We start from the raw sequence: 14,494 nt of genomic DNA on the forward strand, positions 1-14,494 counted from the left end.
CAATTGAGAATGATCAGGGATTCTTATACTTTTTTTAATGGAAAGAAATCATGAAATACTTTCCTTTCTTATCTATATATGCTCTCGATTAACAAATGACTTTTATAAGTGTTCTCTCTTTTGATGAAACATTATGGAGTTGTGTGGGCATAAGGAGTTATATGGTAGGCATGCTAGCACAAATACCACAATTATTCCCATTCATCACAATTTTTTTTGATAATATCTTAGCAAATTAAATTAAACAAAAAGAAAACAACTAAAAACTTTCTTCATTTCTTCAAAAAATTTACACAGAGGACAATATATGATTAATGATGGAGGTAATCCTAGACAAAAAGGATGCACATTGTTTATTATCAGTTTAGCATGATTGGTGATAAGAAAGGAAAATTGTATTGTGCTGATTTGAGCATGTCATTTCACAAAATGCTAATATCTTTGTTAACAATGGGGTCTTCTTCTAGCTGTGCTTGATATGTCCTAAGTGCCACTTCAAAGTCCTTTAATGATCACTTTGAATGTGCATTTGCAATAGCCTTCATGGCATCCAATTCCACTCCCATGTAGTTCAACCCTACTTTTGAAGAAATGAGGCCCACAACCAGAGAAATTTTCAATGGCAACCATTTTCCAATCAGTTGTTATAATACTACAAAAAAATCAAGAGGAAACCAAGAGTATTTTCCAAAAGTAAATGAAGGGTTGCCTCAATCTATCAAGCAATGCTCTTTTCATTGAGGGAGGTAATGAATTCATCAATATGTTATATAAATAAATATGGTCTTAAGAAAACTAAAAAATGCTCCTCTACCTGCAGCATCATCTGCCTAGTTAACCATGATCTTACACAGAAGCATATACTTCAAACTAGACACTGTAGGAGGATCCTCAAGTTCATTAAATGCCTCAAATGCCTCAAAAAAGTAACTAAAATTTGTTTGTTAATCCTTCTCCTCAGCATGAATAATTCCACTTTGGAGATCAATAGTCCCTTGTTGTGTAGGAGGAATGTAAATAGCATTGGCAGTTGTCTATGTTGTTGTTAAGGTAGCCTTGGCCTTCAAAAGATTTCTCAAAGAAAAATGAAGCTTTCTTTCCAATAAGTCAATATCTACAAGAAAAATCTTGTCATCCAACCTCTTGGCCTCCTTTACAAGACTAGAAAGGAGGGCCAAAGCATCCTAGTACTCTTTGATTTCCATCAACAAAGAAACCAATCTTGCTTCAACCTTCTGCCTCAAGACTGTACGCTTCTCTACACGAGTCCACTCAACCATTTCCTTGCAAAGGGAAATCCAAGTTGTGAATTCCATTGAATTTTTTCAATTGCTTTGACTATACCTCATAATTTTTTTAGTTTTGGCTTTTGGATTCTACAGAAAGAAAGGTCGTAGAACTATGAGGAGGCTCTCAAGTTCTTTACCCCTCTTCTCTTGGTAAGTTGTTGCAACAAAAGACAACTATCAAGGAGAAGAAATACAAACATTGAAAAAGTTGTACATCAAAGAGAGAAATTTTGATTAAAGATATCATATATCACATGTAATATTTCAAATTTGTTCCTACAGTATATCTCAAGTTACATCTAAAATATAAAAAAGACAAAAATAACATTGAAGTGATATTTTATTTTGAAAATTCCTAGAAGTGTAAAAAATAGTGACTAATGATTTTATTTATATTTCATTAGTAACCAATAGTTCAAAGCCTACTTTTCATGACAGTAAGAGGACTTTGTGCCTTGCAATTGCAACAAATTGTAATCTCTTAATGGGGAGAATAATCTCACCTAACATCTTAGATTAGTTAACAAATGCCATCTATAATACATTGGAATGAAAAGGAATTTGAGGCTATTAGGAGGATAAGTGGCTAAATTTTCTAGTTAGGATGGTTGAATCTAAAATTAAAAAGTCAATTCCTTCTTTTAGGTTGGTTAACATTATTCAACTTGTAAGGCATCAATCCTTGCAGTTTCTAGCCAGTTATCTACCTAAGAGAGAGGATCACACATAACTTTGCTGAGTTCTGTGACTATTTGGGGAATCACAACCTAGGATGGTAGATTGCATTTTTAAAAGAGTGTAATTAGCTCTAGGAGAAAATGAAAATAATACTTTAGAAGATTTAGAAAGACAAAACTCAAATTTTGATGTTATTCTAGCAGCTTTAACACTTGTGTCAAAAACCTATGGTGTGTCTAATTATTCTTGTGGAGATGAAAAAACATTAGAAAATCAAAGTAGTAGAGTGGTTGCATTATTTTTCAAAGGAAGGTGATAAAAGGGTTGTGTAGCATATCTAGAATCACCAAAACATGCAATTCTCATGTTGTAGATTGCTTAAGGACTTCAAAGAAACTCATTTTTGTGCTAAGTACACACACTGAGTTGTATTAGACCAGCAATGTCATTTTCTATTTATTTTATATGTAATAACAAATTTCCTATATTGATAAGTAGGAGATATTTTCCACATAGATGTAATTGTGATATTCCTATCAATATTCAATTGCATAGTTTTGAGTCAGACTCATTGACCCAGGTTTCATGAGTAGTGGTTGATTAGATTTCCCGTCTCATTAGAATACATGAATTACTTGTATTCATTGCATCCAGGTGACTCTCCCAAAGGTGACACATTAGCCCTTTTGAGTGATCACCCATCCCAACACTACTCCAACTTGAGAGCTTTTTCTCCATGGTTAAGTCTACTTAGCTTGTTACCCCATTTTCAAAACTTTCACCAAGTATTGTGTGGTGTTCTTGATGAACCATCCATTATAGAGTCCCTTTATTTCATCAATTATGATAGTACTATAGCTTACAAATATAACAATTTCTTAAAATCCATATATATTATAGATTTTGATGCAAATTCAATATAATATTAATAGAATTTTAAGTTATAATAACATACAACACAACTTTTATGTGTGGGGGAAAAAATTTTTAGGAGAAAAAATCCACACTCCAAAACATAACTCAATGTATTTATCAACGAATTGGAGTTTATGTTACAATTGCAAAGTTATGCTCTTGCAGGACTCTTCACACTACCATATGATTTTGGAGTAATTCCAACAGGATAAGAATACCTATGAATGCAACATGATACTATTCCAAAATCAAGTCTACAATATATAGGAGTTAACAATGTATACATCGGATGTTTCAAAAATTGTACAACCTAGAATATCACATGTTGTCATTCTTCTTCATTGCATCCATGCAAGATTTAAGATGAACATGCTTAGTGCCCATCTCAACTTTCACACACAAAATTATAGTTTTCTAATTGTAAATACTAACAACACATGTAATATGTCCACTTAACATGCTAGACATGTGCATGTATGAAAACTTAAATGTTGCATGGGAAATGCCTTCCATTCTTCCTTGTTGGTAAGATATGGCCAGATCATGATTCTTGTTAGTATTAACTTTTCATTCACACCTTTTGGTGTGATAAAAAATGGAAATGTGTAAACTATTCTTTGAACTAGTAGGGGAGGCTCCCTTTGACTCAAAATTTAAAAATATTTTCAACTATGCTAGATATTTAAAAATTTGAGAGTTAAACTTGTGAAAACTTTCCCAGTGAGAGTTATGATAGTGATTTGATATAATAATTCTTCTTTCAAGTCTATAATTGTAGGTCCTTTCAATTTTCAAATTCATTCTCTCTGCTCTCAATTTTGACCCATTCTTTCTATAAGCTTATCTGACCAATTAAATGTTCTTTAAGTTCCTTCACCTACTTTAATATGGTAAAACATATTCACCACCATGCATCTTTTCAAAAGCTAACTCCTTGAAGAGTGTGAATGCATTCATAAAGATTATTATAATTATTTTCTTTATTATTGCTTGGTAAGTTATGAAGAGATATTATTAATGGAATTAATGGAATCTATTTTATTAAACTACACAATCTCGTTTGATCATTACCTATTCTTATATTTTAACCAATAAGGATATTATTTGGATGAAGCTTAACCTTAATCATCACGTCATCACAAAAAATGGTCTAATAGAGAAGTTTCTCTTGCCTATGCACCCAAAATGCTAGCAAGTTGCTTACATGAATGGTTCTTGGAGCAACCCATCTATTATGTGACCTACCATGGAGCTGCTATGGTGGGATTTTTCTTATCCATGCAAACTATTGGAGAAGCATGCCACCAAGCACCTAGCTTCAGACCTGCTTCAGACATGCATATGCTTGCTATGAATTATTACCTACAAATTATTGCCTTGTATGGATATATGAGGGATGCGTAAGGTATATTTTTACCACACTCACATTTACAGGAGAAGAATTGAGGGAAGATCTCCTAACAAATAAATTTTGAACTTTTTTAGTGTCCTTGGTCTTTGAATTTATTCTTTCTAACTTTGGTTGCTTTAGTGCTTGTAGACAATAAAGTATAAACAATAGTAATACATGTGTGGTTTTGACCTAAAATATCGCATGGTTCTCTTCGTGTTTCTGCATTCATTATTCATCTTTGTGTTCAAGTGAATGATATCTCAAAATGGTAGATGGAATAAATGGATTACTCGACAAAAATAGAAAGGAAAAACACACAGATCTCTACTCTTCTTTGTAACAACAAATGCAAAATAGCAGACAATTGCAATGCCTTTCACAAGACTTCTAAACTCAACTAATTCCAATCTTTAGTGTAAGTTGTGGAGGTAGTTTCTTATATTTATATCCTTTCCAATATTCAACTAATATTTTTTTCCATAGATTTTTAGTCATCTCCCAACCATTAGGTCAAACAAGAATGACAACTTTAATTAAAATGTTATTATCATCAATAATCTTAAGTTCATAAAAAAAATTTCTTGTTAAGGAAAATTATAGTCCTGGATTGGGGATATTTCATATATGTGGGTCTTGTGATCCTTAAAGCACCTTTTCTCTATGTTTCCTTCTACCATAACTATTTGGAATTATTTTGTGCATTTTTGTGCAAAACGGGTCGGGGCTCAACCCATATCTTGGTGGGATGTTTTGTTTGGTTGCTTTGATAACTATCATTAAGAAAAGTAATTAGTTCAGGAATTATTGGTTCCCATCTACAAAAATGTTATCATTTTTATGGCCTAATAGGAAAATGTAGGTTTTCTAGGTAAAGGATTGGGAAGTTGTTGATTTCTACGATGGATATGAATTGACAGACATCAATGTCCCTAAAGATTGGGTAAAAATTAACCTAAAGGATAATATTAAAATAAAATATATATCCTTCTTTCTTGAGAAATTGGTTTGAATCCAAACTCCAATCTATAGACATTCCATAAGCTACTTGTAGGTGGATTTATGTTGTGTGACACCAAGTGTGCCATTATTTATCATTTGGTCCACAAAGGTGAATTTAAAGGGACTGGTGTAGTTGTGGCAGGTTCTGATGGTGTGGTAGACATATATGATCTTGATAATTTGGATAAGTTCATTGTGTTCAATTCCAAAATGTTGGGTCAGTAATTGCCCCAAGTACATTGCAGTCATCACTTAGAAAATTCATACAATCATTAAAGTCAAGGAATTGGAAAAGAAACATAAGAAGGAAAATCCATCCAATATGTTTTCTTTCTTCCAAGTGTAAACTTATGTATTGCAATATTTTTTCTTTAATTGGTTTGCTATCTATGTTGATAATTTATAAAAACATGCATATTTTTCACTCTTGAATTTTTCATGTTATAGGTTTCAATATTGTTGGCTATTGTCCACATGTTGTTAGCATTGGGTGGGCTATGCTATGTACTTGAGGATTAACAATATTTCTAGAAGTTACTGGTTTGAATATTTTCATTAGGCTTCTCTTGGAACAACATTAAATGATGAGCACCTTACTATTTTGGACATAAATCTTGCATCACAAGATTATGATAGATCAGTTAATGGAAGTTGGAAACAACTAAGGTGTCTTTCTAATTGATCATAAATTATTTTTAGTCATTAAAATAAATAAATGATAACAACTATCTTCCAAAAACATGAAGTCTTCCAAAGAATCCTAAAAGCCCATTAGGACCTATCACTTGCCAAACACATGATGGTCTCTTTCAACTATAGGTCCCTCACTCTAGGCCATTGGGAGGATATGTTATAGTTAGGTGAATGAAGTACATATATATCAACAGGTCCACAAAATAAGCCTTTCTACATTTTTCTCACCTTCCAAACCCCAACCTACCTCTTAGTAACAACATAAATATAATCCTTGGAAAGAACAATGCCAATCTTGTTATAGCATTTCGTTCAAAATCTAAGATAAATCATGCTAAAGAACTAGTATAACAACAAAATAGGGCATTTGTTGCTATATCCAACACACAGTTTTCATGTAAGAACATCTCAACCTTTTTCACATTCCTCTTCATATAGTTTTCATAATCTCTTGACAATCTGTATCTTTTTCATTTTTTATGCTACATAATCAACAATTTTAGATAGCCATAAATGGATTAGAGAACAACTTACCTATGTTTTGGGCACCTAGGGAAGCTCTAGTAATGGAGGAAACTCAAGTGGCTCCACCAAAATCTTTGGAAGTTTGCATCAAAATTATATGCATTTCTTTGTGTCACACTGATGTCTATTTTTGGAGTAATAAACAAGTTGCTACTTTTTCATTTCTCAATTCTCATTTACTTTCAACACACCTCGGTAATTGCTAAGTATGAATTTGTGATGGAATTGCCAGGATCACACAAGGCATCCTCAAATTTTTGGCCATGAGGTAGTTGGGTATGTTGTTCTCTTTAAACTTTATGTAGCATTAGGTGGGCTATGTTACATTTCTAAGGATTATAAGAGAAATTATTCTAGAAGTCACTAGTCTAAATATTTTCATCAGGCTTCTCTTGGAACAACATTACATGATGAGAACCTTACTATTTTGGACATAAAAGATTGCATCACAAGATTCTGATAGATCAGTTGATTGAAGTTGGAAACAAATGAGGTGTCTTTCTAATTTATCACAAAATATTTTTAATCATTAAAATAAAAAAATGATAACAACTATCTTCCAAAAACATGAAGTCTTACAAAGAATCCTAAAGTCCCAATAGGACCTATCACTTACCAAACACATGATGGTCTCTTTAAACTATAGGTCCCTCACTCTAGGCCATTGGGAGGATATGTTATGATTGGGTGAATGAAGTACATATATACCAACATGTCCTTGATCAAAGACAACCAAAAAATAAGCCTTTCTATATTTTGCTCACCTTCCAAACCCCAACCTACCTCTTAATAATAACATAAATATAATCCCTAGAAAGAACAAAGTTAATCTTGTTATATCATTTCATTCAAAATCTAAGATAAATCATGTTGAAGAACTAGTCTAACAACAAAAATAGGGCATTTGTTACTATATCCAACACACAATTTTCATATAAGAACACCTTGACCTTTTTAGCATTCCTTTTCATATAGTTTTCACATTTTCTTGACAATATATATCTTTTACATTGTTTATGCTACACAATTAGCAATATTAGACAACCATGAATGGATCAGTTGGCAGCTCCAAGGCACTTGTAGAGGGAAGTTGTTCTCTAATGTGATTTTTTCAGGGTTGAATTATAATCTTACATCCAAAAATTGAGATTTTGAAAGAGAATTATGTTGAATGGTGGATTTGTTGAAGCTATTGTGTGTTGGGCACCTGGAGAAGCTTTGGTAATGAAGGAAACTTAAGTGGCTCCACCGTAGGTTCTGGAAGTTCGCATTAGAATCATATGCACTGCTTTGTGTTACAATGATGTCTATTTTTGGAGTAATAAATAGGTTGTTACTTTTTCATTTCTTATTTCTCATTTTCTTTCAACACACCTCAATAATTGCTAAGTATCATGAATTTGTGATGTGGAATTATCAGGATCACACAAGGTATCCTCAAAGTTTTGGCCACGGGGAAGTTGGGTATGTTACATTCTCTTTAAATTTCATGATTTTGTGTCAAATAACACTATTTTTTGTCAAATAATCACATTTTGAGTTTGTATGGTGCAGAAGAGTGGAAAGTATGGGGGGAAATGTGAAAGATGTTGAGGGAGATCTTATAATACCTGTGTTCATGCTACATTGCACTGAGTGTGTGGGTTGCAAGTCAACCAAAAGCAATATATGTTTTAGACTAGAGAGTAAAATTGTAGGAACCATGTAAATGATAATGGTACAAGATTCAACATCAATAGAAAGCCTATGTACCATTTTTTGGGTGTTTCCAGCTTCATCGAATACACTATTTTAGAAGTTGATGTTGTTGTCAAGATAGATCCAATGACTACCCCTGATAAAGTTTGTCTTTTTAGCTATGGGGTCACAATGGGTAAAGATACTACATTTTTTATTTAGTGGATAGCTTGTTTCAATTGGATGATAGCTACAATGTTTAAGACAATTGTAATTGTCAAATGTCATAGAATAACTACAATGTTTAAGACAATTGTAATTGTCAAATGTCATAGAATAAGTCCTTACCAGTAGTATTTGACTCAAGAATGAGAACACCCCCATTGCTATACAAGTATAGTGTGTTATGAAAATTGAAATTTTGCAATTGTTTTGAAGAACTAATTACCTTTTTGTTGGTGTTTTTCAAGGTTAGGTGGGATTTGGAAGGTAGGTAATGTAGAAAAAGGCTCCACCACTTGTACAAAAACAACAATATATTACTCAATAAACTACTAAAAATTGTAGATATGTGACTAATTTTGATCACATGACCAATGGTAGTTTATTGCCAAACATTTATCTCCCAACCAAATCTATCACTAAACTTTTTTAATCATTGATTAGGTCATTGATTTAGTCATTTATTGTTGTTACTTGGTAGTTTATTTGGTAATTTTGGTAGTTTATCTGGTAGTATATTTGGTAGTTTTTTGGATTGTATATATGGTCTTATATTTGGCAATATATTTGGTAGTTGATTTGGTAGTATATATGGTAGTTTTATGGGTAGTATATATGGTAGTTTATTTGGCAGTATATTTGGTAGTATATAGTAGTATATTTGGTAATATATTTGGTAGTTTATTTAATCATTAATTTAGTCATATTACGGAATGATGGAATTGAACCACCATCCTCCTACTTATAAAGCAGGCACTCTCCTATTGAGCTAGTACCCTTTAAAGAATAATGCAAACAATTGAAAAAATTGTCTTCCCAACATTAGATCTACCATGATCATGGTCACTGTAACATGATATACTCTTCTCAAAGAATACAAATTTTAGTTATTATAAAAAACAATAATCTAAATATTTATCAATAACAATTTTAAATTTTCCTATTCAAGCATTTTAAAATCATATTTGTTGTCAATTACACTTCTCTAAATTATTGTAGTGATAGACTCTTATAAAATATAAATTGGAGCACTTTAGCCACACACAAGTATTGTTTCTTGCACTAACTTCTTAGAAAAAGGATACAAATGATTATGAAATTTATGTCAAGAAAATAAACCTTTGCATTAAATAAAAAACATCAAACCCCATTAAAAAATCACATCTATTAAAAACTATGAAACACAATCAATTGAAATACTCACTTTTTAACATATGGAGGTGCCATAGGATCAAATATTGCTTCTTCCTTATGCTTGGGTGGGTGCTAAAAGTGCATTACACTTAATGTCAACATTTATTGAACCTTAGTCTACAAACAACATAAAAATAAGAATTTGATAAAAATAAGGCACATGAAAAGAAATTTTTTATCAATGATTTATAATTAAGTTATTCCTAGTAATAGGGAAAGTGGTGTCAATTCATAAATGTAACAAAGAACTAAATAATATGTTCATAATAAATTTCTTAAAAAAACCTATAACAAAAGGATATAATAGACTAGTAAGTTTGGTAGGCAATGACTATGCTTCACCTATTGATAACCCCAATTATAGGATAAGCCCCAAAACCACACATTGATGGACCCTAAGATAGTTGATCATGATCATAAACATCAGATCCTTGACCATAATGTAATGTCCCCTTTTCAGAGCTAGATTTGAATGATAATAGAGCCTAAATACAAAGTTAAACAAAAAAATAAATTAAATATAATCATAATCATAATAATAATCATGTTAATCAAATAAATAATAATACACTATGAAATATTATTATTCCAATTTTTATAATAAAGAAAGAAAATATTGTTAATAATCTTACATAATATAATTTATTATTACAAATATGATTAAGAAGTAACATGTAACATAATATTATAAATCATCTATTTTAAGATGATGAATAGAATATAACTAAAATAAAATATTAAATTATGATTAAAATATTATCCCAAGTCAATATTTTAATATTACAGATATAATAAAAAATATAAAAAATATAACATATCATTATAAATAAACTAATACCAAACATCAAATATGATAATGCTACATGTACTTAGTCACGATGCTTCAGAGGGATATGTGTGTGTGTGTGTGTGTGTGTGTGTGTGTGTGTGTGTGTGTGTGTGTGTGTGTGTGATAAGTAGCTTACATTGCTATAACAATTGGGCACTTCCCAACTGTCATCTGCATCCACAAAAAATAACAACTATTGGATTCAAAATCTGACAATTTTGGGGAAAAAACCAAGGTTTTTAGAGAATGCTCAACTATATTTCCATATCTATATCACATTCAAGATAGCACACTTAACATAAAATGTTCAACTACATAAACAAAAAGGAAAAATGAAGTACAAAATATTCAAAGTGCAAATCAAATTACCCCTTCCATCTAGAATGTATTATCGATGTGGCAGAGTAATATTAATATTACTAGTGCATCCTAGAACATCCTATTCTTTAGAAAATTGTAAAGTCAACTTGTGTATGCATTATAAGAGAAATGGAAATTGTTCAAATGGTTTGAAATGTAAGTTTTATCATGGATAGAAAGAGGTCATACCTATATCAAGTCGTATGAAGAAATTGCCTGATAAGATATTGACTTTCAGAGACAGACATGGATTCCAGCTCTTAGGTTAGATTAAAATGGATTATGATGGGCATAGATAATTTTATTCAAAGCCCTTGCAAATCTTGTGGGAATTAAAAGTAAAATTATTGTGGGTCTGTAGCCATTATGATAAGGCAATTCCAAATGGTTTCTCATAATGTAGCTAAAGAAAAGCCATTGCCAAACATTGCACTTCTAGTTTGAGGCCAAAGCATCCTTTATTGAGGACTCATCTATGTTGAGTGGGTGCAGATAGTCATTTGGAGAAGATGGGGATTCTATGAGTGCATCAAGTCATGACTAGTCTTTGAACATCAATTGAACAAACACTTTGCATCACTATGTGGAGAATTCTATAAGACCATACCTTAAAAATAATAGTTCAATTCTTATTGATTTCCATTTCCAAGATTGTTCCTTTCTTGAGAAATCGTTGGATGCTGATCAAATCCCTTTTCTTACTAATGAGCCCATTAAGCACACTACACCTATGTGCAATACTCCACCAAAGAGAGGAAACGGGAAGTATCACACATATTATGAACATACTTTGTTATCATGGAAATATCAACATCCATATACAAGCATGTTTGCAGTTCTTTTTTTAAAAAATGTACACATATGTGTGCATTTGTGATATGCATGATGAATATGAAGACTAGCAACTCGAAATTTTGACAAATATCTACTTGAATCCTATCTTGGGTTATCCTAGTAAAGTCCAAGAGAGGAATTGGGACAATGATAATGATGAATTTTGTGATAGAGATTATGATGTATTAGGCTATCAAAAATGGAGAATAAATTACTTAAAGTTTTTGTAATGACATGATTGAGAGTGAAGGTGTTAGAGAGGTCAATCGAGCTAATGGAAGAGGTGATGAGGATGTCTTTTTGAGGATGAGTCCCCAAAGGTACTATCTTTTCTCTACATGGCCAAATACTCGATAGAAAGAAATAATGTTTACAAATTTTCACTAGTTTTCATGTGAAGATAAGGATTCCAAGAAAATGTCAACACAACTAAACATCATGATGAGCCCAACTACCAGTGGAAATAGTAGTGGAAGTGACAATAAGGTTGTGGTAGGGGAAGTTGAGGAGTTAATTCCATTCATTTTATGTGGTTTTTAGTTGTCCACCAAAATAGCCACCAAAAGCATGTGAAAAACTAAGTTGCTTAAAAAAGAGAGTATTATCTCTATACTAACCTTGAAGCTTGGGGTAGGAGAAATATACATAGTTATAACATTTCTCAGAAGTTGAACAATGTCTTTCACAATCTTCTATGAGACTCAAATATAACTTCATCTTGAGTTGATATATAATGTGTTGATCCAAGCATGGAATTAGCTCATAAATCCTATCATCATATAGCTGAAAGAAACATATCATATAGAATATTAATCCCAGAAAAGAGAGATATCTCTAAGAATGCAAAGAAATATAATGAATTTCATCTACATGCAATTGAATGCTCAACATGGTGAGATATTAGTTAAATAGAGAATATCCTTTTGGATATAATCTGTTAAGCTCCATCCAAATTCAAAATTTGCATGGGAAGCTCTAACCCAAAGCTATATGGATTACACATATCAGAGCATATGGGCCATACTTTGCCTCTGATAAATATTTTGGTGATAAAACCATGGTAGATTTTGAAGTTCCCAAAAAAGATGGGGAACATCTAAACATGCACATTGCTTGCCAAGCAGATAAACAATCTACTATGTCCATAGTGAACATGTTGAAATCTTTTCGAATGGAAATTGATCATGTTGTCTTCAAATATTTTGGATATTTTCAAATGTGGACCCACTATTCAGAGATGAACAAAAGACATCAAGTATGCCTTACTTTAGAAAGTAGGCTATTTAGGCAACAATGAATAGAAAGTATAAGCATGAACAACCATGAATTCATCTTCCCAGGGAAAGAATTTTGAAACTAATCTTTTGGTGAATCTCAATCCTATTCTACTCATTAGAATAACTTTTTCTCAAACATGTCATTGAGACCCAATAGAGATTAAATAGAGCTATAGTATTTTAGGAATATGAAAGAGCTTTGCATTGTGTTTCATCTCATACACTTATGTGGTTTCATTATCATTGCAAATTAGTCTTTTTCAAAAAATATGTTATAATAAAAAATATTGATCCTAAAAAAACACATCCAGACAACAAATCTAGCTACCATAAACATACAAAATAATTTTTCTCTTAAAGTATCTTTTAGAAAATAATTTACTTACTTGATATGATAATATTAGATTTTATATGCAAAAAATGCCAAGCCATGAATTCTGGGAATATTTATAGTGTGTAGCTTTGGTTCTATCTTTGGAGCATATCATTTATAGATTTGGTGCCATCTTTGGTGATCAAGGGGTGATAGAGAAAGGAAACAGTATTCAATATGGCTTCTGAAATGATTAGAAAGGTCTTCTATACTTATTTTTTTAATACTCTAATTTCTAAAAGAAATATCAAAGCACTCATATTTAGAAAGTTAATGAACAACAATATAACATAACATCACAGAGGGATGAGCTTGCATAAAAATGTGTATAGAGTCCTGTAGTTGTATCTTAGACAACTCCAAAATGCTGCTCTATCCAAAGGAGCATTACTTAGGATATGTTGGCAAACCAAGAATATTAAATAATGTAAATCAATTACTTGGAAGAAAACTCTTCAGAGTGTTTCGATGATATGGACAGCTGGGGACGTGTATTCAAAATGACAGTCCTGGAGCACCTTTTGGTGTGTTTATGTATGTATTATGTATACGTGGGTGTGCATATACTCACATACACACACTAAAATTTATAAAGTTAATAAGCCAAAATATAACATAACAATGTCAGAATGATGTTGAATGATGTCTACAACACCCTTGTCAATAAATATGCCACATGGTTGTTAAATCACCAAAATTTACAACAATATAATAGAACACTCCTAATATAGTGTTGGATGATGTCTGCAAAATATAGATGTTAAATTACCAACATTTACTACGTTTGATAAAAGAAACAGGTCTTGTTTTGCATAGAAGTTTGATGCTTGGGTACATTACATTTTAGGAAGCTTCATGCTAGTCTTTGGTTGATCCTACCAATGCCAAGCAAGAACATGGAGGATGAGGTTCAAATCAGTATAAGGTTTCATATTCTCAACACCAAGGATGTATAAAGTTTTCCACATTATTCATTAATGGCGGGGTAAATGTTGCCTCTATTCTTTCAACCAACTTCTACTAGTTGTGCAAACCCCCATTTTGAATTGGAAAGGGTTAGTTAAACAAATGATGAATGTATTTTTGGAAGTGTATTTCTCAATGCCTTCCTATAATGCTTGTTCTAAATTTTCTCTATGAAACTCAGTGAGGCAAGATACTGACAAAGGTCATGAAATTTGGCTTTATACGTGCCAATTGAATTTCCTTGAGAGTTTCTAAAGTCTTTAACAGAAA

At 31.8% G+C, this 14,494-nt stretch overlaps 2 pseudogenes; one reads left to right on the top strand and one right to left on the bottom strand.

The window, feature by feature from the left end:
* Positions 1–359: 359 nt before the first annotated feature.
* Positions 360–6,401, bottom strand: LOC149552283 (26S proteasome non-ATPase regulatory subunit 11 homolog pseudogene; annotated as a pseudogene).
* Positions 6,402–6,503: 102 nt separating this feature from the next.
* The window catches only part of LOC149552284 (alcohol dehydrogenase-like 7), a 66,819-nt pseudogene continuing 58,828 nt past the window's right edge, over positions 6,504–14,494 (top strand).

This window comes from Cupressus sempervirens, chromosome 6 (genome assembly GCF_028749045.1).
Source record: "Cupressus sempervirens isolate cs-2001-9-10 chromosome 6, ASM2874904v1, whole genome shotgun sequence".
NCBI classification, from domain to species: domain Eukaryota; kingdom Viridiplantae; phylum Streptophyta; class Pinopsida; order Cupressales; family Cupressaceae; genus Cupressus; species Cupressus sempervirens.